Source organism: Balaenoptera acutorostrata, chromosome 1 (genome assembly GCF_949987535.1).
Source record: "Balaenoptera acutorostrata chromosome 1, mBalAcu1.1, whole genome shotgun sequence".
NCBI lineage: Eukaryota > Metazoa > Chordata > Mammalia > Artiodactyla > Balaenopteridae > Balaenoptera > Balaenoptera acutorostrata.
Genome location: NC_080064.1, coordinates 135,001,024 through 135,026,291, shown reverse-complemented (window position 1 = coordinate 135,026,291; position 25,268 = coordinate 135,001,024). Strand labels below are relative to the sequence as shown.

Genomic DNA, 25,268 nt, shown 5'->3' with positions numbered 1-25,268 from the left:
CTGTGAATCAGTAATGAAGGGGTAGGGAAGGAAGGGGAGGGAAGAGGAGGAGGCAGGTGAATGAGCACGCAGAGTCTGTCTCGGGGGAGAATGCTGTAACAGGAAGCCAATGGCGAGCCTTGGACAGATGCGCTTCCCCTCCCAGTCCACCTTCAATCAGTGTTAGGCTGACAGTTTAGGCTGTTGAATCTTAAACCCACAGACAGATGAACTCGCTTCTCCTAACATGTGATGCTCACAGAAAAATCAGACAGCCTGCCAGCTAAAAGGCTGACCTTTATTCACTCTTGCTTTCTAATAATGGTAACAGATACAAGTCTGATTTTTTTACTGCATATTTAAAGTGGGATGCTCCAATCCTTGTTAGATCACTGAAATCTCTAACAGAACAGAGGCTTAGGAGAAAATGATAGAGTATAGACAGAAGAGCAAGGACCGAACGTCCAAGAAACGACATGCCCTCACATTGAAGTGTTTATACAGTAATGACTTTTTGCAATGCTAGGATATGCAGAAGTATTTCAGCATTCTGGGAAGGCTAGCTGAAATTAAAAGGAAGATTATTTTTAATGTATTTTTATTTGTTATTGTGGTATAGTTGATGTACAGCATTATGTAAGTTTCAGGTATACAACATAGCAAAAATGAAGATTTTATAAATACACAATATGATAAAGCATAAAAACCTACAGCATAATAAGAGTATACCTTTAAGGAACTATTAAAGTTGAGATTCTCAAAGCAAAAAAACTTTCCTAACCTAAAGACTTTGATAAACACTCAGTTAATAGTTCAAAACATTGTTTTGATGCATTCTGGTCTAATCCTTCCCTTGTAATAGTATAACTTAGAGTTACTCATAGTTTAAAATTTTACAATCTTACTATTAAAGTTTTATATTAATTTTCTTGATGTGAATCATCAGTTTTAGCCAAATCAAGGCAGAAGGACAAGACCCCCTTTAAGGGTAGTTTCTTAACTTTATCCTAACAATTAACTACTATATATTCAGAATCTTGGTGCTACTGTTCTGTAGTTGGTCTCATATGAATACCAGACCAGTTTCTCCATGCAAGCTGTAGCATGGTGCAAAGACGAATGGGGCTAAGAGAGCTGGAGAAAGTTCCTTCTGAGTCTTAGTTTCCTATTTTGATAAATAAGTTACAGATCTCTGCAAGTAAGAAAATAGAAACATATTTATCAGCATACCTCTGTGATCTTGGTTACAGAAATACATTAATTAGAGAATTGGGGATAAAGGGAAATATTGCCTTCCTTAAGAGAATATTGTTTGGTTTATTTTTCCAAAACCTCAGGTAAACAAAACTTTTTTTGGTTAAACATTTAAAGTATTAATTAACAAAATATCTTAAATAAGATATTTATATTTTGCTGTCAGGCCTTCTACTTCTTCCAAAAATGATTTCTTAAAAACCTATACAGGGCTTCCCTGGTGGCACAGTGGTTGAGAATCTGCCTGCCAATGCAGGGGACACAGGTTCAAGCCCTGGTCTGGGAAGATCCCACATGCCACGGAGCAACTAGGCCCGTGAGCCACAACTACTGAGCCTGCGCGTCTGGAGCCTGTGCTCCGCAACAAAAGAGGCCACGATAGTGAGAGGCCCGCGCACCGCGATGAAGAGTGGCCCCCGCTTGCTGCAACTAGAGAAAGCCCTCGCACAGAAACGAAGACCCAACACAGCCAAAAAAAAAAAACCAAAACCTATACAAAGTAAAGATTTTAATGTAAAATGATAAAAGCCATTAGAATATGATGTGTATATATATATATATATGTATATATATGTGTGTGTATATATATATGTATATATATACATACATATATATACATATATATATATATAAAAATTCAAGATCCCTAAGATTTTGGAGGAAATGTCTTATGGGCTACCCAGGGTGGGAGCTGGTTTAGCTGTAAGGGGGAAGAGGGAAGAGGTTCTGGGTCTCTCATTACCCGCGCCCCCTACCCTCCCCCCACCAGCAACAACAGCTCCATTTTCATCTTATTTACATAGTGAAGTTCTGCATGAGATTTTGTTTGAAAAGACTGTGCTACGGCTGTGTAAGTGTGAAAAGCACGGCCATAGAAGCTTTACACTGAAGAGCAAGGGGACATTTTGACTTGCAAAAGAAGAAAAAATTCAGTGACTCCTTAGCTTATAGGATTTTTTATGATTGATTTTTTTTAAAAGATAGGGTAGATGTTTCCATCCATCTGACTTGGTCTCAAAGACCACAGGCAGAAGCATTTTTTTTTTACTTATATAAACCAGAAATAAAAAATTTATTGCCCAAAAGGAATTAAATTAAAAAATTAATCAAAAGACTTTGGAACTGTATGGTTTGGCTCTGATGCTCAAAAAAGAAGTTAAAACTATATGCACTAAATATTAAATGTAGTAATTAAAATATGATAGTTTAATGAGCAAACCAACTTACACTTAAAAGATTTAGGTACATTTAACAAAATGCTGTGTAAAAGGCACTACAAACAAGTGGTCATGTGTTTCAGTTTTCCCAATCTCTCCATCATCCTTCCCCTCAAATACGTATTATCCTTGAGGAGGTAAAAGGTACAGGTTCAGCTTCAGGCTCTGAGTGGGCCCCGCTGGGATGGAAGAAGTCGTTTTCGGCAGCAGGGTCCAGGGCACACCTACCCCAATGAGGCTGAGGAACTGTCACACCAGGGGCCTACAGAAGGCACCGGGGATTAGAGGAGCGGAGAGCCTGAGGAAGAACAGGAAGAAATGGGGGCAGGTCCAGCTAGCTGCTCCTACCAGCCCCTGAACCAACACCCCGAACCAGAAGGGGCAGAGCTGGCACCAGTGGGGGGTGCAGAAGATGGAGCTGCTGACGTCCAGGGTTGGAACTAGGCCCTAGGGCTTCAATGCCCAGACAGGCCAGTAGAGAGCGAGGATGAAGATGAGGAGGGGGCTACAGCACTGAGCAGCCACAACTCTACAGCCACGGACCCAGAACATGCAGAGTTGGTGACAAGGGCGAAGGAGGTGATATCAAATGCCCAGTGGGAAGATGTGGTACAGAAGGCCCTCCGAGCCTGGCAGGTGTCCCCTGCCTCCCGATGACCACACTGAGAGCTGCCTCATCTCCCTGCATTCCAGGGCTGAACATATCCCAGGTTGTAATGTTCATCCCTGTGCTTCCATCCCCCTTTCCACATCAAGGTAAACCAGACTTCTTCTCAGAGACTTATTAATTCAGTTCTATACACATGGGGACATCAGCCCAAGCCCAACCCACCTTAGCATGTATCACTCTATGGAGCATAAAAGCACCATACATACATAGCCCCCTTCCAAAAAAAAAAAGAAAAGAAAGAAGAAAGAAAGCATCACCCTTGCTTTCAAAATTTCCATAATTTTCCAGGTTGTTTTCAGGTTGCCCCTTGAGAATAGGCTGTTGATCAATATCAGGTAAAATAACTCTTCTAGAATATCACTTGGCAAAAAGAAAGAATGTATTCTAGCAATTTTTGAAGCCCTACGAGAGTGAGTAACCTCAGTGAGCATTTCCCCTTATGCCTCCCCAACTCCCCAAGTAATTTATTTATTGCTGATCAGATTCAGCAATAAATACAGCGTACTTATAACTCAAAGATAAATTTTTGAGTTATAAAGTAGTCCAAAAATGAAACTAATGATAGAAAAGAAACTCTTATGAATTAACCAGTTAATAATACATGATTTCTCATATTTCCTTACACTATCATAAAGGAGATTTTTTAAAAATCTCTATAAAGGAAGTTCAACAGCAAATTAAAGATAATATGGGAAATTTGGATGAATGATCCAATGGGGCAGAGGGAGAGAAAGGTAAAGAGGGCCAGGCAGTGGTCCCAAAGCCATGGTCTGAAGAAGAGCAGCCTCACTCTGGAGTGATAGAAGCAGGTGGATGGTGGTGCAGTCCTAATTAGAGCCCTGAGCTTGAGTGCTCTACCTGAGCCACTCCACTCACTGATTGTGGACATGTGCAGGACATAAATAGATTTCCATTGTAAAATGAAAAGATACTTGACTTAACTTATGGAACTGTAATTAAGAACAGTAAGTGCACAGTAACACATGAAGTAGTTACTTCAAGGGTTACAAAGGTGAAAAAGGAAAACACTTTCCAATCTGTAGGAGCTTAAAATCCGGGAGGCATTCAGACACAAAGATAAAGCAGGATGTGGACACCGTAAAAGGAGGAACACACTGTGTGTTATGATCTAGTCATGTCTTTGTTGTCCACAGTGGATACAGACAAAAGTGGGTTTAGACTAGTGGGACTGTCCTGGACCCAAATGTAAGAGTAATGAGAATTAAACATATCTCTAGGAGCAAAGCAGGGTATTGTTTATTACATCATCTTTTAGTCACATTTACTGGCTGAAAGACATGGGTAAGTTACTACTCTCTGGGACTCTGTAAAAAGGCAGTATCACCTACCTAGTCAAGTTGCTCTGAAAATTTAATAACTTAATGTATGTAAAGGAATATTTCATAGTGCCTAGCACAGGGTGGGTACCAGATAACCAGTAATTTCCTTCATTCTTTCTAGGAAGTCAGGAGAAGAGGAGAGCAAGTGTAAAAGCATTTTGTTCATCTGGGTTAGGGTTTAGAAAGACAAAAGACTCTGGATGTATTAACGTTAGAAAAAGAGTTAGCCAATATATACAATGGAATATTACTCAGCCATAAAAAGAAACGAAATTGAGTTTTTGTAGTGAGGTGGATGGACCTAGAGTCTGTCATACAGAGTGAAGTAAGTCAGAAAGAGAAAAACAAACACCATATGCTAACACATATATATGGAATCTTAAAAAAAAATGGTTCTAAAGAACCTAGGGGCAGGACAGGAATAAAGACTAAGACGTAGAGAATGGACTTGAGGACACAGGGAGGGGGAAGGGTAAGCTGGGACAAAGTGAGACAGTGGCATGGACATATATACACTACCAAACGTAAAATAGATGGCTAGTGGGAAGCAGCCGCATAGCACAGGGAGATCAGCTCGGTGCTTTGTGACCACCTAAAGGGGTGGGATAGGGAGAGTGGGAGGGAGACACAAGAGGGAGGAGATATGGATATATATGTATACATATAGCTGATTCACTTTGTTATACAGCAGAAGCTAACACACCATTGTAAAGCAATTATACTCCAATAAAGATGTTAAAAAAAAAGAAAAAGAGTTAGCCAAACACTGATAAAAGACACTCCTGGTAAGACCAATTGCCTCTTCAGTTCACCTTTAAGATTTAGACAGCTAATAATAAGTAGCAAAGGAGCCATGCTCTTCTGAACTAGGAGAGGTAAAACGGCAAAAACTCAATTCTCTACCTATTTCTTTTTTGTCTTCTGATTACTTTTTAAAAGATGAGCCCTCAATAATTTGGCAAGTTCCTAAGATCCAACAAACAGGTTAAATAAAGGTGACACAGTGAGTAGTCCGGTATTTTGGTACTGTAGAATCCCAGGCAACTCACACTCTGCCATTCAAGTCTTGGTTCTTCTCAGCACTGTGCTATATGCTTCTGGAGGTAGAAAGGTACATCAGATGCTTCTTCTAACTTTATGCATTATTCAAGCTACTTGAAGAAAAGGCTAAAATGAAACGTCAATGAGACTGAGCATACACGTTATATCACAGGGAAATGAGTCTCATCATCTTATAGTTGGAACTCAACACATTGAGGAATTAGAGTTCAAAATAAGAAAGTACATAATTAACTGACACCGTGGTGGGTACTTCAGGTAACCAGACTGTTGGAACTCAAAAAGAAAAAAGATTCCTATAAAATAGTATAGACTTACTAATTTTTTAGGAATGTTCTGACCTCTTGTGACACTTCAAGCATAACTATTTTAAAGGAGTTTTTTGTTTTGTTTCTGTTTTTCAATAGAAGAGAGAACTTTCCCCCACCAAAAGCAATTTAATAACATTCTGAATAGTCATGGCAGTATCACTATTACCTTATTACCTACTCTTGTGATCAGATTTAAGAACAATGCCTTTATTAATGCAAGAACTTCTTCTACAGTCTCTTTGAGAGTTGGTCATTTTGCCTCTGCTTCCTTATCTTCATTGACAATTAGCTGAAAAGGCTGCCTATTTTTATTACTGGACATTTATATTTGTTTAAAAAGGACTACTTATGGTAAGCTAGAAATCTGAAGCTTCCAGCCACTCAGTTGAGGCATATATTTTATAACAACACAGAATGAGTCGACTTTTTTCCATGTGATGTTAGTTAAAATATCTGAACACAGTTTCCTTTTCTTGAAGCTAATTATCCCTGCTGCTAAGTAGGCCTCCTATGAGCTGGTTTCTGCAGCATTCTAGACTGTCCTACTTCCTGCCCCAAGGAGACACTTTTTTTGGACAGTGTCTCTCAATAAAGTATCAATATTACCATCACTGACATACTCGATACTCTAGATATGATAACAGAATCATGAAATAATGCAACGTTGTTAGACCCTAGAAACATCAAAGTCTAACATGTTCGTCCTATTGATGAAGAGTGAGGCGGCAGATACGTGACTTGCTCACAATCATAAAACTTGTCTGAGGTAGAGCCAGGAAGCCAAGATCCCAGAGCCCCGCTACACAGCAGAGAACCTAGCATTTCCGGCTCTGTAACTTGCTCTCTTTCAATTAATGTAGCCCATTAAAAAAAACTATCTCATTAGGAAGACTGTGCTCCACCATTTTACTCCACATGGAATTGGTCCGGAGCCTGTGCCTGCCATCTGGTATGAAAGAACCTAAGATTCTTAGATCTGAGTTGAGAGGAGGCTTCCAAAAGCCTGCCTTGAGAATAGGCACTTCTAAACACACACCTGTGATAATAAAGCACATCTGCCTTCATAATTTTTAACTGAGAAGCACTCTCTCTTTTTTTTTTAATTAATTTATTAATTAATTTATTTTTGGCTGAGTTGGGTCTTTGTTGCTGCACGTGGGCTTTTCTCTAGTTGCTGCGAGCGGGGGCTGCTCTTCGTTCGGGTGCGTGGGTTTCTCATTGCAGTGGCTTCTCTTGTTGCAGAGCATGGGCTCTTCAGTAGTTGTGGCTCGCGGGCTCTAGGGTGCAGGCTCAGTAGTTGTGGTTCACGGGCTTAGCTGCTCCATGGCATGTGGGATCTTCCCGGATCTGGACTCGAACCCATGTTCCCTGCATTGGCAGGCAGATTCTTAACCACTGCGCCACCAGGGAAGCCCCTCTCTTTTTCAGTCAAACAGAGAAGCTATATCCTTGGCCGCTCGGCCACAGTGTCTACATAACAGCAGCTTTTTTGAAGCCATGTTAGTGATGCAGGCTTAACAATGGAAGCCTATCTCAGTTCATTTATCCCCTCCTCTGGACAGTTTGTATGAGGCTCATCTTTATTTCCAAGTTTAAGCAGAAGGCATAAATTAATGTTAGCAGAGGCCTGTTTTTTAATTTTAAATTGATCAGATTAAAATTATGACATGGAATCTAGAATTCCTTGATGCTCTCAAGCTAGATCAGCATTTTACCTTTGTGTGTTTGTGTGTGTGTTTTGTCATTGTTGTTGAAAATAATTAGGTGCTATATTCTTGATAAGTTGTGAACTGCCTCTACCTCCTTCCCATGGTCCATCTCCAGTTCTCTATTAAATTTGCTATCACTGGCATCTTCGTGTTACATAGCATGCTAGGTGTAGTTTAACATCTGTCACTGTGAAAAATAATATTTTCAGTGGAGGAGTTATATGGGTCAGCCCATGTAATAGCAAGTGAATTTGTCTCCACAAAATGAATATGTCAAGATGGGGACATTCATTTTTTTTTTGAATAGACAAGTCCATATTCTGAAATAAAGATGGTAATAGATTGTACAGCCAGACTATTTCCCTCTCCCTACCTCCCACTCATGGCTTCAAAAGGGTTAGTAGACTTTCAGAGGTAGCAAACTGGTGAGAGTGGAGGTGATTTTTCCTCCACTTTCACTGGAGGTGATTGGATTCCTCTCCACCTCCCTTGTGAGTTCAGCACTCCTATACGCTGAGAGTTGCCACAAGCTGTCTTGCATGATGATAGTAACAAGTGAACAAGTGTGTACAGGTCTTTCCTGCTTGGTGGGCTCCTTTCTCTACCTCATACACATATTTGTTCCAAGTAGGGCCAAACAAAACAACTTATACACCACAAAGTCTTGATAAATATTTCAGTGACTAAAAGTATGAATAATAATAGTTACCATTTATTTAGTATCTACAACAGCCATAAACTATGCCAAGCCCTTAGAGTATGCATTATTGCAATTAATGTTAACAACAAATTACACTCATTTTACATAGGAGACACCTGAGCTTAGAAAAGTTAAGTGACTTGTCAGAGATCATGTAGCTACTAAGTGGTAACTGCAACTATAATTTACACATCTGCTATATAAGTGTTTTAAATCTAATTTGAGTTATTTGAAACAATGAAGGAGGTAGAGTTAAACAGGCTAGATCCTAAAAGCTAATCAAGTTAGTCCAGTGGAAACAACAGGATTTTCACAGTCCAGTCACTATGAATATATAGAGGGACTAATGTGTCTTGGTTCTAAAATAAATGACAAAAACAAAGCCAAAAACAAAGCAAAAACTTATGCTCACTGTACCCTGGTGATCTTATCCATACCTTTCTTTTTTTACTACTACTGAACAACCCAATCCTGAGATCAGCCCTCTCTCCAGAGCCCCCAATCTGTATATCTATCTCCTTGTTGGACAAACGCAGCCTCACATGCAAATTAATCCTGGCATGTCCAAAGTCACCATTTCTTCCCCAGTGCAGTTCCTCCTCTTACATTTCCTGTCCTAGCAAAGAGTGTCCTCATCTACCCAATTATACCAGCAGACACCTGGGGGGTCATCCTAGAGTCCTCTTTTTACCTCCACTTCCCATACTCAACCCATCATTCAAGTCTGGTTGATTTAACCTCCTCACCATCTCTCAAAACTATCCCCTCTTCTCCATTCCCATCTCTTCTGATTTGAGCTCACCCCTTAGTATGACATGCTGGGACGTCTACCACCTGCAATACTCAAGTTACTTGAAGTTCCCCTGCACACACCAGGTAACTGCATACCTCAATGTCTTTGTTCTTGCTTTCTCCTTTTCTTGAACTGTTTTTCCCCTCTAGTTCACTTACATATTCCTAATTTGTTTTTATTTATTTACTTATTTGGTTGAACCAGGTCTTAGTTGCAGCAGGCAGGCTCCTTAGCTGTGGCATGCAAACTCTTAGTTGCAGCATGCATGTGGGATCTAGTTCCCTGACCAGGGATCGAACCCAGCCCCCTGCATTGGGAGCGCAGAGTCTCATCCACTGTGCCACCAGGGAAGTCCCACCTTTTCCTAATTTGTTAAAACTCAACTCTGGTATTACCTCCTGCAGGAACCCTCCCTCAATCCTAGGGTTGGGGTACATGGCCTTCCTGCTTGCTCTCTTTCCAACCTTGCTGTCTGTCTCATAACACTTGCAGGCTTATACTTTAATGAGCTGCATTGAAATCAACACTTAGGGTCCTTCTCCCCTACTAAGGCACTTAGAGATAGGTATCATGTATTATCCTTCTTTTTGTCCTAAAAACTTAGCAGAGGCAATTACTTGACACATAGTGGCTATCCCAAAAGTGTATGTTGAAATGGTTCAGCATTCAAAATGGATAAAATACGATTATTATTCATGGGAGGGATAGATAAGCATTTCTCTGATTAGAAATACTGACGCTTTAATATTTCTGAGCCTTTAAAAATGTTCTTCCCTCTTTCTAAAATGTTTTCCTCCATTATTTTTCCTTTAAAAAATTTAACAATCCTGCAAATTGTTGTCATGGAAAAAACAAAAGCTGAGATGTCAGAGAGATCTGGATTTAAAACCACAATTTCAAGTCTAATTAGCTGCATGATTTCAGTAAAGTTAGCCTCTTTGAGTCTCATTTTTCATGAAGAAAATGAGGTTTAATATAATAATATTATGAAGTTGCTAATGTTATTAACATCTGTGACATTTCTAGCTTGGTAAACTGGCGTGATAGTAAAGATATTAACTGATAGGGAAAGCACTGGGGACAGGAAAGTATGGAGGATGAATGCAGTTAGCGAGGAACATGTGGTAATCCATTGGAGATGTTCCACAGGCCATGGGAAATAGAATCTGGAGCCAAGAGATGGGTTTAGGAATCACTGGTAGCTATGTGCAAGATGGAACATGGGAATAAATGATGTAAATCAGGGAAATATAGAAGTCATGAAGAGATGTTCTCACAGGATACCTTGATATTCTTCTTAATCATCCCAGATGTAATTTAATAACTAGTTGTATAATTATACTGTTAGGGAAATTAATCTACCCTACCAGACAGAAAGTTCCATAAGGGTAAGCATTGCATTAGCTTCACTCACTAGTATTTTCCCAGCACTCAGTACAGTAATTACCTATACAAGGAGCTCAGGAAATGCTTACTGAGTTGATGAATGGTTGCATTGCATATAATACTCACCAATGGGCTTTCTAATCATTTTCTTTTGAAATTTGGTGACCTAAATAAATGGTAATGTGAGAATATAAATTCCTAATGAAAATGTCCTGAGGTGGGGGTAAAGATAAAAATCTCACAAGTTCCTGTTGTGGGCCAGACATTGTGCCATCTGCTTCCATACACGATCTCACTTCATTCCCATAATGTGCTGTAGTAAAATCATTGCTCAAATAAATGATTTGTTCATGATTTGAAAAATCAGTTTGCTCCATCTCTACAACATCCTTGATTTCCCACCTTCCCTCAGCCTTCCAAATCCAATTTATCTAAATATAAGTCAGCCCTGTCAGCCCTATCTACAAAGCTATCTTAAATCTGTCCTCTTTCTCCATCTTAATTGTCACTACCTTGGTCTAAGCTACCATCATTTCCTGACTGGTCTTGAAATAACATCTTAACTAGTCTCCGTGCTTCTATTCTCGCCTCTTTTCTTTTTTAAAAAAATTTTTTATTTATTTTATTTATTATTTATTTTTTGGCTGCATCGGGTCTTTGTTGCTGCACGTGGGCTTTCTCTAGTTGTGGCGAGCGGGGGTTACTCTTCGTTGCGGTGCACGGTCTTCTCATTGTGGTGGCTTGTCTTGTTGCAGAGCACGGGCTCTAGGTGCACAGGCTTCAGTAGCTGTGGCACGTGGGCTCAGTAGTCGTAGCTCGCGGGCTCTAGAGCGCAGGCTCAGTAGTTGTGGCGCACGGGCCCAGTTGCTCCACGGCATGTGGGATCTTCCCGCACCAGGGCTTGAACCCGTGTCCCCTGCATTGGCAGATGGATTCTTAACCACTGCACCACCAGGGAAGCCCCTGACTTAGGGCCTTTGAGCTTGCTGTTGCCTCTGATTTTCATAAGGCTGGTTCCATTGCATCATTCAACTCAAATGTTATTTTGCTCACAGAGGACTTTTCTTACCATCTTATCTAGTGGTGGGTAGTAACACATTAGACTCCTTTGTATTATTTCTTTCATGACATTTATTACTATTTGAAATTGTTTACTTCTTTCTTACGTATTATCTTTCTCTGCAACTGTAAAATACAATGACAAAGCTCACAGGAGAGAGGAGAGAGACCTTTTAAATTATCTTGATTGACAAGTTATTCGACAAATATAACCATAAAATAAGATTCTTGTCTCAGCTTCTTTCATTAATTAATTCATTCATTTTTACTTTAAAAGATTATTATTTTACCGGGTCTTTTGAATCTCTCTTTTCTTTAGCAACCAATAGTCAACTAAAGTGACCCCTTGACATATTTAGATTTAATAGTTATTGCTTCAGCTCCCGAGAGACCCCATGAGGCCACAACATAACACCTTGTGGGTTTGCTAAGGAATGAATTTAGTTATTCTCATGTAGCAGATGGTGAGTAAGCTTTGCTTATAGAGTCATTCTCAGTTATTATATGTTCTTACAGGAAGGCAGTTATTTTATCTCAATTTTATTAATAAGCTGAATAAAAAACCATAGTGGTATTAAAAAATTAGGAAATTTAAGAGCATCTTAGAATATAGTCTTCATGAATGTCAAGTTGTTTCCCCAAATCTATGTCTATACACATTAAAGAAAGAGATGATATTCCAGCTAAATTGGTCTACCTGGTTAACTACAGTAATGCCATGATTAATAACAAATGTTATGCTTCCAAAAAGCCTACTATTAATCTATAACCATCATAAAGACTGGCCACAGAAAAATGCAGAAACCATTTTAGACATGCAAGTAGCTGAGTCACTGTGGCTTTTGGTAAAGGAGAGGTTTCTATATTTAAAAACAAAGATATCATGATATTGGTTTTTAAAGTGTCCTGCAAGCTGCGGATAATATATGCTATATAACTGTTGACTTATCTTAGGAAGGAGGAAGAAATTAAACACAAAACAACCAGAAACAGCCCTTAAGCCCAGTGGGGACAGAGAGGAATAAATGAACCCTGGGGCAAGGGATGAAAGAGGAAATATTCCATTCTTTTTGTATATGTCATGAGCCCAGAGTTGTGCTTCGTGCTAGGTAGAATACAAAACTAGCACACAATGTGTCCTCTATCCTCAATGGCATCCTAGACTTTATGGTAGAGACAAGACCCATGAGCAGGACAATTAGGAGGTCCACGTGACATTGTGTAATAATGTGCCCAGTAGGTACAGTTGAGGCCAGAAGGTACATCTGAGGCTAGATTATGATGAAAATGAAATGCTAGAGGATGCACTTACAGCGGACAACAGACAGGTGAAGAATACGGTGAAGACAAATTTTAGAATGACTAATCTGGTAGCATAGGTCAAGGGAGTTTAAGAGAGGAAGACATCGAAGGTACACAAGTCATAAAGCTCTTGCAGTATGCCAAATGTGAGAAAATGAGAGCCTGGACTGGTGTGGTTGTCATGGAAACAGAGCCATGCTTGAATCTGAGAAGCGTTATGAAGGAATAACAGCTCTTCGTTATCTTTGTGTAACTTTCCAAGTATATGTAGCTTATTATGTCCTCCTTTATATAACTCACTGATACAAAACTGCCAACGATGATATTCTTTACCAAGTCAGGGAAAAAGGTCCACCATGGAGAAAACACCCATGATATATGAACAAGGTGGCTCTCTTAAAGTTGCTGACTTTGAGGCACAAAGTTTGGTTAAAAGTTCAATTGGTTTGGTCACTTTCTGTCAAAGTCTAATTATTAATGGAGTTCAAACCATAATATATTAAGCTGAACTAAGCAGAAGCTGATCCAGTAGCACTATTCAGTTGTCTAGGGACACCCTGATTATCACCGAATGAGCAGTAAGTGAGAATGTAAGGTCTAGTAAGCTGCATTCTCTAAAAAAAAAACACTTCATATGCAGCTCCTTTCCTTAAAATTGAAGAAAGAATGTGACAGGGAAGTTTTTGAGAGGACGAGAAAGAGAGAGAGAGAAAATGGAGAACAGCAATGACTCTTAGTATCTTGGCAAGTCTCCCTGACGGCACCTGGAAAATGCTGCTGAGTTTGCCGCTCCCTTTCCATCCCCACTGTTACAGCCTTGGGTAAAGAAGCCTTCATTATTTCTCCCCTTAACAGTCTTCTGACTAGTCTCCATATTTATTACCAGTCTCTTCACACTTCAGTCTCTTTCTCTCACTGTCTTCAAAATTATCTTCCTAAAATATCCTATCTGACCCTGTAACTGCTTAAGGGTACCCTCTGGCCCACTCAATGGCTAGTACTCAACCCTAACCATAAGACAACTTTCAGACAATCTAGACATATCCTACCTTTCCAGTTACATCTGTTACCTTGACCCTTCATGCCCAATGTTCTCATGGAGCTTCTTCCCAAAAGTGTTGTATTTTATGACGTTCCTGTTCCTTACATATGCTGTTCTCTTTACCTGAAATATCACTCCTTGTCGTTTCTTGCTAATCTTTCAAGACTCAAATGTCATTTTCTCTTTCAAGTAATCCTTGTCATTACCTCCCTCCTCCACCTTTCCATCCTGTCCCATTTGTTCCTGACTGCATTTGTACACCTGTCTGTCTCCCCTACTTCTCTGTGAACCCCTCGAAATTAACTACAACATACTCAGCATTGCATTTCCACTACCCAACAGCTCCTAGTCAGGCGGTCACAGATCATTCAAATAAATGTTGAGTAAATGAATGAATGACTGAATCTCAAATGAAGAAGTGAGTTATGAATAGATTAAAATGAGAGCTTAATTTTTAAAAAGACATGTATTAAACTAGAGGATGGTAAGTATGTATCTCTTATTTAATGTCTAAATTTGTAAGAAGAAAGGTCAAAATGAAAGCAAGTGCAATGTTTATGGATTTCAAAAGAAGAGAGGGAAAATACTGACATAAGAAAACAGTGTAAATGCCATAAGAAAACAAGTAAAACTCAATGTTATTTAGCAATTTGCTCACTCTCATTTGATACTTCCTTCAGAAACAAATACATTTGATTTGGGGAGGGTAGGGGCTCAGTCATCAGACTGGCTAGCTCTCTGGAGGTGGATCAATGGACAGATCTACGTACTTTGCAGAAGGGACACAAATGGAAGTACAGAAGTTACTGTTTTAGTTTGAATTTTAATGCGTAAAATATATTGAGAAGGGGAGTGTTAAATAAAACAACATGTTCCATTTCACATGGAAACAAAGTATAAGTGTTGATGGAAGTAGTGACTTATCTGGCTCTAGGTAATAAGTATGCAAAATCAAATCATTAACGATTCTCAAACAACAGTTTCTAAGCAATGCCAACATGCACCCAAACTAATATTAGTATAAAATACACCTTTAAAAAAAATCTGGGGCTTCCCTGGTGGCACAGTGGTTGAGAATCTGCCTGCTAATGCAGGAGACACGGGTTCGAGCCCTTGTCTGGGAAGATCCCACATGCTGCGAAGCAACTAGGCCCGTGAGCCACAACTACTGAGCCTGCGCATCTGGAGCCTGTGCTCTGCAACAAGAGAGAGGCCGCAATAGTGAGAGGCCCACGCACCGCGATGAACAGTGGCCCCCGCTTGCCACAACTAGAGAAAGCCCTCGCACAGAAACGAAGACCCAACACAGCCACAAATAAATATAAAAATAAATAAATAAAAAAGATTACTATTAAAAAAAAAGTAGTAAAAAAGAAACATGAAATTGTTAAAAACAAAACATATGATTGACAAGTTAATGTGCCAAGAAGGCAGATGCTCAGAATTTAGTAATAACAGGATTGAAAGCAAAGTCAAGAAAATGACACAGAAATCACTGTGGTAAATGGAAGACACTTCCAGATGTCTCCCCTACAAGCCATTACATTTAGAGAAGATAACAACTACAAGTAGGGGCTTCCCTGGTGGCGCAGTGGTTAAGAAACTGCCTGCCAATGCAGGCAACATGTGTTCGAGCCCTGGTCTGGGAAGATCCCACATGCCGTGGAGCAACTAAGCCCATGTGCCACAACTACTGAGCCTGTGCTCTAGAGCCTGTGCTCCGCAACAAGAGAAGCCACTTCAATGAGAAGCCCATGCACCGCAATGAAGAGTAGCCCCCGCTCGCTGCAACTAGAGAAAGTCCACGCACAGCAACGAAGACCCAACACAGCCAAAAATAAATAAATAAACAAATTTATTTTAAAACAAACCTACAAGTAAATGGGTAAGATATTTGAAATGGAACCGGCCAGGCTAGATAAACAATGTAACCGAAGAATTAAGTTCCAAATTCCATTTGTTTCACATTTGCATATAATTTTTTTTCTTTCCCACCAGTGATACTCCAGGTTATAATGCTCTGATCACGGGATACCACAACATTTAAATCAAAATTGAAAAATCTAGCCAACCTTCAAGAACTGAAAATCTAATGCATAAGCATTCCACTGTATGTAAGACAATGGGCCCTAAGAGCAGATGTAACCGCTCTAAGGCTTGTGGTCTGCCCATAACCCTGCAGAAGCAGTGCAGGTTGTAGACCCGACAGAGTGAGTACTTGAATACATGCACTCAAAAGCTCCCGCAGGGCCTGAATGGTCCTGTTCTTAAAAGAGGCCTTACTCCTTTAGGTGTCCAAATACCACTGTCAATTCTGCTACCTTTGCTCTGAAATTAGAACACATTTATTTTCCAACAGGAATGCATCATCTGTAAGTGTGCTCAGCAAGAACTTCTTTGATTTCTTCTCTTTACCTTAAAAAATTGCCTAAACATGGCATAAAATACCAAGTCATGATAATCACAATTATACATATAAGCCCTTTACTAACACTGCTTATTTTATTAAAGTGGTAGTTGAATGAAAAACTAAACAATGTGAGAGTAACATTTAATTCTCTATTTTAACATCACTTATCTGGAAATATTTTATTTTGAATACTGCAGTATATTCCATCCAATGAGAAAAAAAAAGAACTTTCCAAGAGCCTGCTTAAATGTCACCAAAACCAAAATTGGTCCTATTTGAAGCATACCAACTTCCATAATTTTAAAATTAAGGAGAAGGCATTTATTTATTTAAAAAATTTTTTTGGCTGTGCAGTGTGGCTTGCAGGATTTTAGGTTCCCCGATCAGGGATTGAACCTGGGCCGCCACAGTGAAAGCACCAAGTCCTAACCACTGGACCGCCAGGGAATCCCCTAGGAGGAGGCATTTATAATTAAGAATAAATTGACATACTCAGCTTCTTCCAAGGCTCATCTTTTAAAATGGAACTGGCTTACCCATGCAAGGCTTGCAGAATATGTCAAAGTCTAGTAGCAGATCAGCACCCACTCTACTACCCATTCCCTCATACTCTCCTCCCACCTCTGGGCTCCCTATCTCTGGGCCGCCCTCCTTTACACTTATTTTGATTTGCATCCAGGCAGGTCTGTCTATTCTTGGCTTTGTACTCAGGTTCCTAAAACTCACCTCAGGCCAGCCTTACCTGATGGCCCAGGCTTGTTTCAGTTACTTCCTTCAGTTCATCTGCTCAACTCTCCACTTTTACAGTGTAATAATACCACCTCTGGGTAGATGATACCCCCCCACTACCAGTCCCACACCTGCTGGGATCAGTCTCTCCCACTTGCTACCACAACACGGGAGCAATCTCAGACTGGTGATTTCGAGGTGATGTCAAAAAAGAAAAGAAACCTGAGATAAGGTAAATACAATAAATTAACAAAGAGCACTAAAGTGAAAGGAGAATAGAGCAAGAGTAGTCAAATCTATAGTTATTCAAATAAAAGAGAAAAATACCAAAGATGCAAAGATATGTACTGATCTCTCAATTATCAACAGAGAAAGGTGGCACTAATTTCAAACTAAGGATTAACATAGATTCGAATGTGTATTGTAATTCTATTTGAATAGTTCATATATTAGGAAAAACCTTAGTTTAACGATTGAAGCCATTCAGTGAAGAACTAACTCAGAAAGAGCTACGAATGCACTTAGATTTCTTATCTGATATTCTCTCATAGCTTCACTCCAATCTAGCATACCCACAAAAAAGTGTAATCTTGCCCATGATGCAAAGTGCCACCTACACAGAGAGGCAGAGCTGACCCAGGGGAGAGTAACAAATGAACAAGCTAGTTTCAAAGAGCGTCCCTCAAATTCTGTAAACAGCATTTAAGTAAAGTAAAGCAGGTATTCAAAAGCACTTACTCTACAAGAATTAAATCACAAGCCACTGCAGCTGCTGACCTTCGACACACCCTGAAAGGAGTTCAGGGTGGAGGTCAGGAATGAGGCACTCTGTGCTCTGGGGAAAACTGATGGAACAGGCCTTCAGAGAGTTGGATGTTTTCAGGATAAGGTTTTATGAGCCCAATTTCTTGCATCTTCTCGTATCTAGAAAAGCACTAGAATCATTAATGGAGACATCTGCTCCTCATGACTAGCAGCAACCTTCACGTGCGTAGCAGCAGCCTTCTGCCAAAATGTGAGTTTGACTGCACGTATCCCCCTTCACCAAAATCACATATATACTGACCTCCCCCTTTACCACTTCGGAGCAGTTCCTCAGAGCTCTCTGAATGGCTGCATCCCGGGCTAGAGTCCTCATTTTGCCCCAAATAAAACTTAACTCACAACTCTCATGTTGTGCTTTTTTTTTTTTTTCAGCCAATATAAATAAGCTATAACACAACAGTATTTCCTGAGAGTTATCTCTGTTTAGGATGGTAATGTAAAAATGGAGTAAGGTCAGCGATAATCAGAGGTTAGATGTGAGCTGGACCTGAAAAACACGTAGATTCAGAAAGTCTGAAAGGCTATTCCCAGACAGAAAGCAGACAAACCCAAGGTGTATGAGGCTAATCTGAGTCTACTTCTAGTTTAGCCAGAGTAGAGATAGGTGATGAGATTAGAACCACCCATGTGAATAGAGTATGAAAGGTTTTCAGGAATAGACTAAGGTATCTGACCTCCATTTTCAAACTTTAAGAATCAGTGAAGTCCTATTAAATATAGGAAAAGAGGGATGGAAACAGTGTCTCAGCCTGTACTTGACACCAATAGCATTAACTGAGGGAAATTTTAATCAGTGCATAATTATTTAAGTTAAAAATATTTAATTTGGGACACATGAGACTTTTGTATTCAAAAGAAGGAGTTTTCAGCATATATAAACTATGTGAAAAGATCTGTATTTACTGGATAAACAGTTAACAAATATTAATCAAAAGAAGAAACGGTTAGTGTGCTTTCCTTCTCTCCAATATAACACTTGAAAACAAAGCATAGATCTTTAGGGAAAAAACAAATCTACCTCAAGTATTGCTTTCGATGAGGTGCAATCTACTTAAATACAACAACTGCAAAAGGGATGAGGTTAATCCTTTGGTCCTTTGCTACTCTGTGCATCAATCCTGGAATTAGGGATGCTTGCTGAACATGCAGAAATGCACTTGCCACTCTGGGGAATAAATAGTAAGCTTCAGACTGTTTCTAAGAAATAAATAGACTACCTGGAGAATGCAGAACAAATACATATGAAATATCTAAATAAAACCAAAGAGCGAATGATACATTTTGTAACTGCAGCAGATGCTCATTTCAGGCAGAAAGAGTCAGGAACCATTCTTTAAAGGAGGTAGGATTTAAGCTAGAACATAGGGGCTAGAAGGGCACTGTATAAAAAGAGAAAAGGGGACATGATGTGTAAAATAAAGATGGTTTCAGGATATAGTGCTAGAGTTTAGCTCAAAGACTTTCAATGATAGAATGAAAAGATGAATATAGCATAAGAATCAAGGACATGATAACAGATGTGCAGATCATTATCTATGTAAATAGCGCCCCCTGAAGTTGTGTGTATATAAGCTGCCTTACCCACACATGAATAATGATAATAATAATGAAAAACAAATATCAAAGGTCTCTGAAAACTTCATACAGGGTGCCTAAAGATATAAAATTGGAACTTGAGCTAGGACAAAATTTAGGAATTATTTTTTTTGGAAAGTGAATTTATGCAATGCACAAATGCAGAAGGCCCAAAGACATATCTATTGCTAAAAGCTCAGGAAGAAGAGGAACCCACCAAAGGGGTGAGCAGAGAAGTAAGGGTTCTGAACAGTAGAGAACTGGGGAAGAACAGAATGGTACCATCTCTGCAGAATGCTTTTTTCCCCCCAATCAGTTTAACTAGAGAGTTATGACTAAGTGGGAAGTAAACCACGAAAACTTCTGTTCATATACGCAATCAGCTGTTTTTCTGAGCAGCTTCTATGTCTTAAGACACAAGATTAATATACCATTTTGTTCAGTTGTTGGAATTTAGTACCCATGTGTCCATGCTTCAATTTCTCCAGTTATTAAAAATTTCAAGTTGCAAAATTAAACATATTGTGCAAAGAGTACCCTTTAATAGATACAGGGCTATTCAGGTGATCACTTTCTTCTTGAGTGACCTTTGATAGTTTGTATTTTTTGAGGGATTTGTCCAAGTTCTCAAATTTATTGTCATAAAGTTGTTCACAATATTCTTTTATTAATGTTTGTAGAATCTGTAATGATGTCATCTTTCTCATTTCTGTTACTGGTAATTGTGTCTTCTCTATTTTTTTTCCTGGTCAGTCTGCTTAGAAGTCTTATTAGGTACATAAACGTTTATCATCTTGACAATGTGTTCTCTATTTGTTTGATCTACTCTTTTCCCCTTTTCCTTTTTTTCCTGCTTCTTTTAAATATTTTTTATGGTTTTATTTTATTTTCTTTGTTGGCTTTCAAGCTATAACTCTTTGTTTTGTTATTTTAGTAGTTGCTTTTGAGTTCCTTTAACTTATCACCATCTACCTTCAAGTGATATTATACACTTCACATACAGTATAAGCGCTGTACAATGGTCATACTAGCACTTCTTCCCTCCTGGCTTTTATTCTATTTCAGGTATCCCCTGCTTTTTGAAAGTTCACTTATGCCACTTCACTTTTACTAAAGACCCACATTAGCACCTGCTTTCGCTAACTAAAGAAATCCAAAGAGGACCTTCACTTTCACAAAAGTGAAGCAAGCCGAGCTGTTACGAAGGCAGCACACACTCAGAGCGGGGAGAGCGGCACGGGCAAGCTCCTTCCCTGGGAACTATACTCAGCATCTCAGCGTCAAGCTACCATAGCTTTGAACTGTGTCTGTAAGCATCTGTGCTTCATCTCGATTATCCCACAATACAGTGTTCTTATTTTTGTTTAAACAGTGAATTATATTTTAGAGAAAATTAATATGAAAAAAGTTTTATATATTCACCTTTCAGTCACAGGATTTCCTTTAACATTTTTAGTAACTCATATCTGCTATTATGAATTCTTTCAGGTTTTGTGTGTCTGTAAAAGTATTTTGCCTCAGTTTTTAAGAAATAAATTTTCCCTTTTTTTTGGTTACATACTTTAAAGATGTTGTTCCTATGTCTTATTGCTTGCATTGTTTCTAAAGAGAAATCTGCTTAATACTGATCTTTGTTCTTTCGTTAGATATTGAGTCTCGTTTCTCTGTCAATTTAAAGATTTATCACTGGTTTTGAGCAATTTGATTATGACATGCCTTGGTGCAGTCTTATTCATGTTCCTTTTGCTTGGAATTTAACTGAACTCAGATCTGTGGGTTCATCAAATTTGGAAAAATATCAGCCACTATTTCTTCAAATGTTTTTCTGCCCCTTCCCCCTTGCTTCTTCTTCAAAAACCCCAATTACATATCCAGGAGGCTTTTTGAAGTGTCTCACAACTCCTTATTCCTTTCTTGCTTTTTAAAAATTCCTTCTTTGAATTTTGCATACTTTCAATTGCTATGTCTTCAGGTCCATTAATCTTTTCTTCCATAATGTCACATCTGCCATTAATCCCATTTAATATATTTCTTAGCTCTATTAAACACAGTAATTTTTATATCTTGAAATTCAATTTGTGTCTTTTTAAAATATTTTCCATTTTTTCCTTAACTTTTTGAACATATGAAATAAAGTTATAATTAGTGTGTTAATGTCACTGCTAATTATAACATGTGGACCTATTTTGATCAGTTGGTTTTTCTCTTCACTGTGTATCAAAATCTGCTTTGACCACATAGATGAAGATGATTCTAAGAGGTTATAAAGTAATGTTTCATAACCAGCGGTGATTTTGCCCCCCGGGGGACATTTGGTATTGTCTGGAGACTTTCTGTCTTCACTGGTGAAGTACTACTGGCATCTATCAGATAGAGATCAGGAATACTGCTAAACATCCTATACTGCATAAAACAGCCACTCATAACAAAGAATTAGCTGGCCCAAAGTGTCAGTAGTACTGAGTTTGAGAAACCCTGCTGTAGAAAAATAGGATGAAAGGAACTCAGGTCCCTGAATGATCTGATGGAACTGAGCTGCATGCAGGCCGGGACCACCAGCCTATTTCTACAGTCTGTCACATTAAAAACAAAAACAAAAACAAAAAACCTTCTTTTGTATTTAAGGCACTGTATTTTGGGTTAGTACAGCAGTTTAGCCTATACTCTGATACAGAAATTGGTACCCGGGAGTGAGGTGCTGCCAAAATTAAAACTTAAAACTTAGGTTCTCCGGCTTTGTGTCTGAGTGAAAGACAAGGCAAGAGAACATATATGGCAAGCTGGTAAACTGGTGATCCTTTTTACGCCATGTCACAATATTGGTAAAACTGTTGGCCTGTGATAACTTAAAAGGCAGACTATTATGTGTCTATGATACCTATCACTCTAGAGAAAGTGGTTGGAAAGTGGTCTATAAACTAAACTGCTCAAGTGCAGTGATCTGAGGCCTCAGAGCTGGAAAATCTAACTTGTCCCCCCACTAGAAGGATAAACAGGCTCTATATTTTTCCATAAGTATCTCTCATTACGACTTCTCAGCCAAAATACAGAGACAGCCAAGAGGCAAAGATCAAATTAAGGGTGTTGCCTTCCCACCCAAACTTGTGGTTTTAGCTGGCCTTAGTGTAACCACTATTAAAATGGGGGAAGAAGAGAATGGGCCACTAAAAACAAACAGATGAACAAATAAGACAAGAAGACTTAAGAACTATGTCTAGAGGAAAGCTTTGGGTCTGTTTACTCATAATGAACTGATTGCAACCAAAAAACCAAAAGCCTACAAAAATATTGAGGGAATTAATTTCTAAAAGAAATCAAAAGGCTGGCCTAAAAAAACCCAGCCTATTTATTTGATCACTAAAACAACTCTCAGGCTTCCAAATATCCACAAATAGGAGGCAACCTCTGAAAACTGTACAGCTTCCAAGGAGAGTGTACTCTCAAACACTAACTTAGATGTCGCCACAGGGGACAATGGATAATGGCATAGCTGTTAGAAATTAGAACCAGTGGGCAGCCAGATGGGCTAACCAGGAAAGGTTCTCTACTGCTAGAGCAGGGAACCTTGTACATTTCTATGGACCACTGATTATGGTGTTTCCCATTCTTCCCTTTTCAAAATGAGAGTTTTTATTGCAGTTATACATTTGCCTACCACTTCTGTACACTGGATGTGAGATGAGCAGATACCTTGTCACTGGAGTGTGAGGAACCATCCCAGACCTGATATACAGGACTGTGAATTATCCAGAGACCCTTGACTTTCAGCAGATGAAGTTACTGACTGGGGCCTTTGAATGTCTCCCTTGGGAGGGAGAGACTATTTATGTGTGGGAATAAAGGTGATCATAGATATTGAATGGCCAGAGGGACAGGTAAACTATGACTGACTGTAAATTGTTCTCTAAAAAATTTCCCCCTTCTTCCATAGACATAATTGTTTTAACAGGGCACATGGCTGCTGAGCTACAGACTGTATTTCTTAGTTCCCTTGCAGCTAAGTGTGGCATGGACAAACATTTTGTCGTTGGAATATGAGCAAAAGTAATATATTCTAATTCCTCACTATTTGCTTACAATAAAATTGCTTGCTTTCCATTTTTGCTTAAAATTTCCCCCTCTCTCTGAAATGGAACTTACATATGGCATTGACCTAGTTTTAACCATGTACATGAAAGACAACATCCTAGGCGACAGCAGAGCAAAAATATATATGGAATCTAAGTCATCTCATGGAGCTGGACTGCCTGCCTTTCTGGGCCAGTCTTCTTCTTTCTGGACTGGTATGTTACGTGTAAAGAGAAATAAACTATCTTATTTTAACCACCATATTTTTCATGGTTTCTCTTTCATGTGCTCTTTCTCTTTTTAAATAGCAGCTTAGCCTATACCCTAATTAATCAAAGTTACATATGCCACAAATAAAAGATTTTGTTATAAATTCATTTGGTTATGCCAAACCCAAATTTCCCTAGTCAGAGGAAAACAGCCAAGGAGAAAAAAGAGCGAGCCTACGGAGTGTTTGGTTATTGTATTTCTGGTAAAAGGAGTATATTTTCTCAACGTGCATAAACCAAGTATCAAATAAATTTTTATATGCTTCAGTTGAATTTCCTCTGACTGGTTATCCTATTGTGATAATATCTATCGATTGCCACAGTGAGTCATCAACCCTGTCAGCACTTTAATGAACAAAATTAGTCTATTCCGTGGTGAAAAGCAATACCAGCAACTCTTGCAGATAAAAAGGGTCATAAAAACTTATTGAGCAGTGACATCCTCTGACAAAGGCTCTTGATAACATCTCCCTGTGTTCAGCTCGCACACAATGATTGGTCAGAGTGAAATGGAGTTTGAGTACGGCATTAAACAGAATTCAGGGATGACTTCATACGTCTTAAAGGCTATGAAAGAAGAAATGGATAGGCTGAACTCAGGACTCAGATATTATTCTAGTTAGTCAAGAGCAGAGAATATTTTAATTTCATGATCATTCTTGATAGTGAGTTGGTTTTCATTAGCCTAAATTCAATGATTTGTTGACATAACAATGGCTCCTAGTTGCTCTGGCTCTGTTTCTGTCCTATTCAACCAGTGACATTTTAAAATTGGGGTGACTATCTTTAAACATGCAGTTGAAGGAGTTCAAAACACACCACCCCAAAATATGGCACCTTGGAACACTGAATATTTTAAGCTGAAGGAGTTTGAGAAAATCGCCTTTCCCTACCCTTCCCCCTGAAGCAGGTCATAACACCCTCATATGAGAGGTGCCCTTCCTACACCTGGAGGAAGAACCATCCTTCTCTCCCAGAGAGAAGGATGCTGAAAAGAATTCAAACAAACAGGTCTTGCAAAGTTTTTCTCAGTTTATCATATTTCTCCACGACTGTCCACTCTTCATCAAACCTAGCATGAAAACATTCAAGTTTAGCCAGTTCTTCAGGTCTTCACTTTCTTTTGAAGGCTCCTATGTCATGTAAAACATACTAAATAAATTTGTAAGCTTTTCTTCTGTTAATCTGTCTTTGTCAATTCAATATTCAGATCCAGCCATGGTGTCAATTCAATATTCAGATCCAGCCATGGACCCTAAGAGGGTCGAGGAAAACTTCTCCCTCCCCTACACAGTCTTCAAACAACTTGGATAGAAAACTTTTTCATTCATAGTACAACGTCAACATGGATTTGTGAAATGGAAGCGGATTTCACTACAATTTAAGAGTTTCCTGCTATACAATGTGAAAAAGCATGGAATTTTGGGTGAGAGCTACTGGGATTGTGCATCAAATGAGAATAATAATCTCTTCTTCACAGGGTAACTGTAAAGTGTAACACACACACACATCTACAGTTTAGTGCTTAAGAACATTGGTTCTGTAGTAAGACAGGCCCAATTCTGAGGCCA

The 25,268-nt window shown here is 39.1% G+C and overlaps 1 protein-coding gene across 3 annotated transcripts in view; it reads right to left on the bottom strand.

The window, feature by feature from the left end:
* Positions 1 to 25,268, bottom strand: part of RABGAP1L (RAB GTPase activating protein 1 like) — a 706,627-nt gene that overhangs the window by 144,558 nt on the left and 536,801 nt on the right. The gene's annotated exons all lie outside the window — the stretch shown is intronic.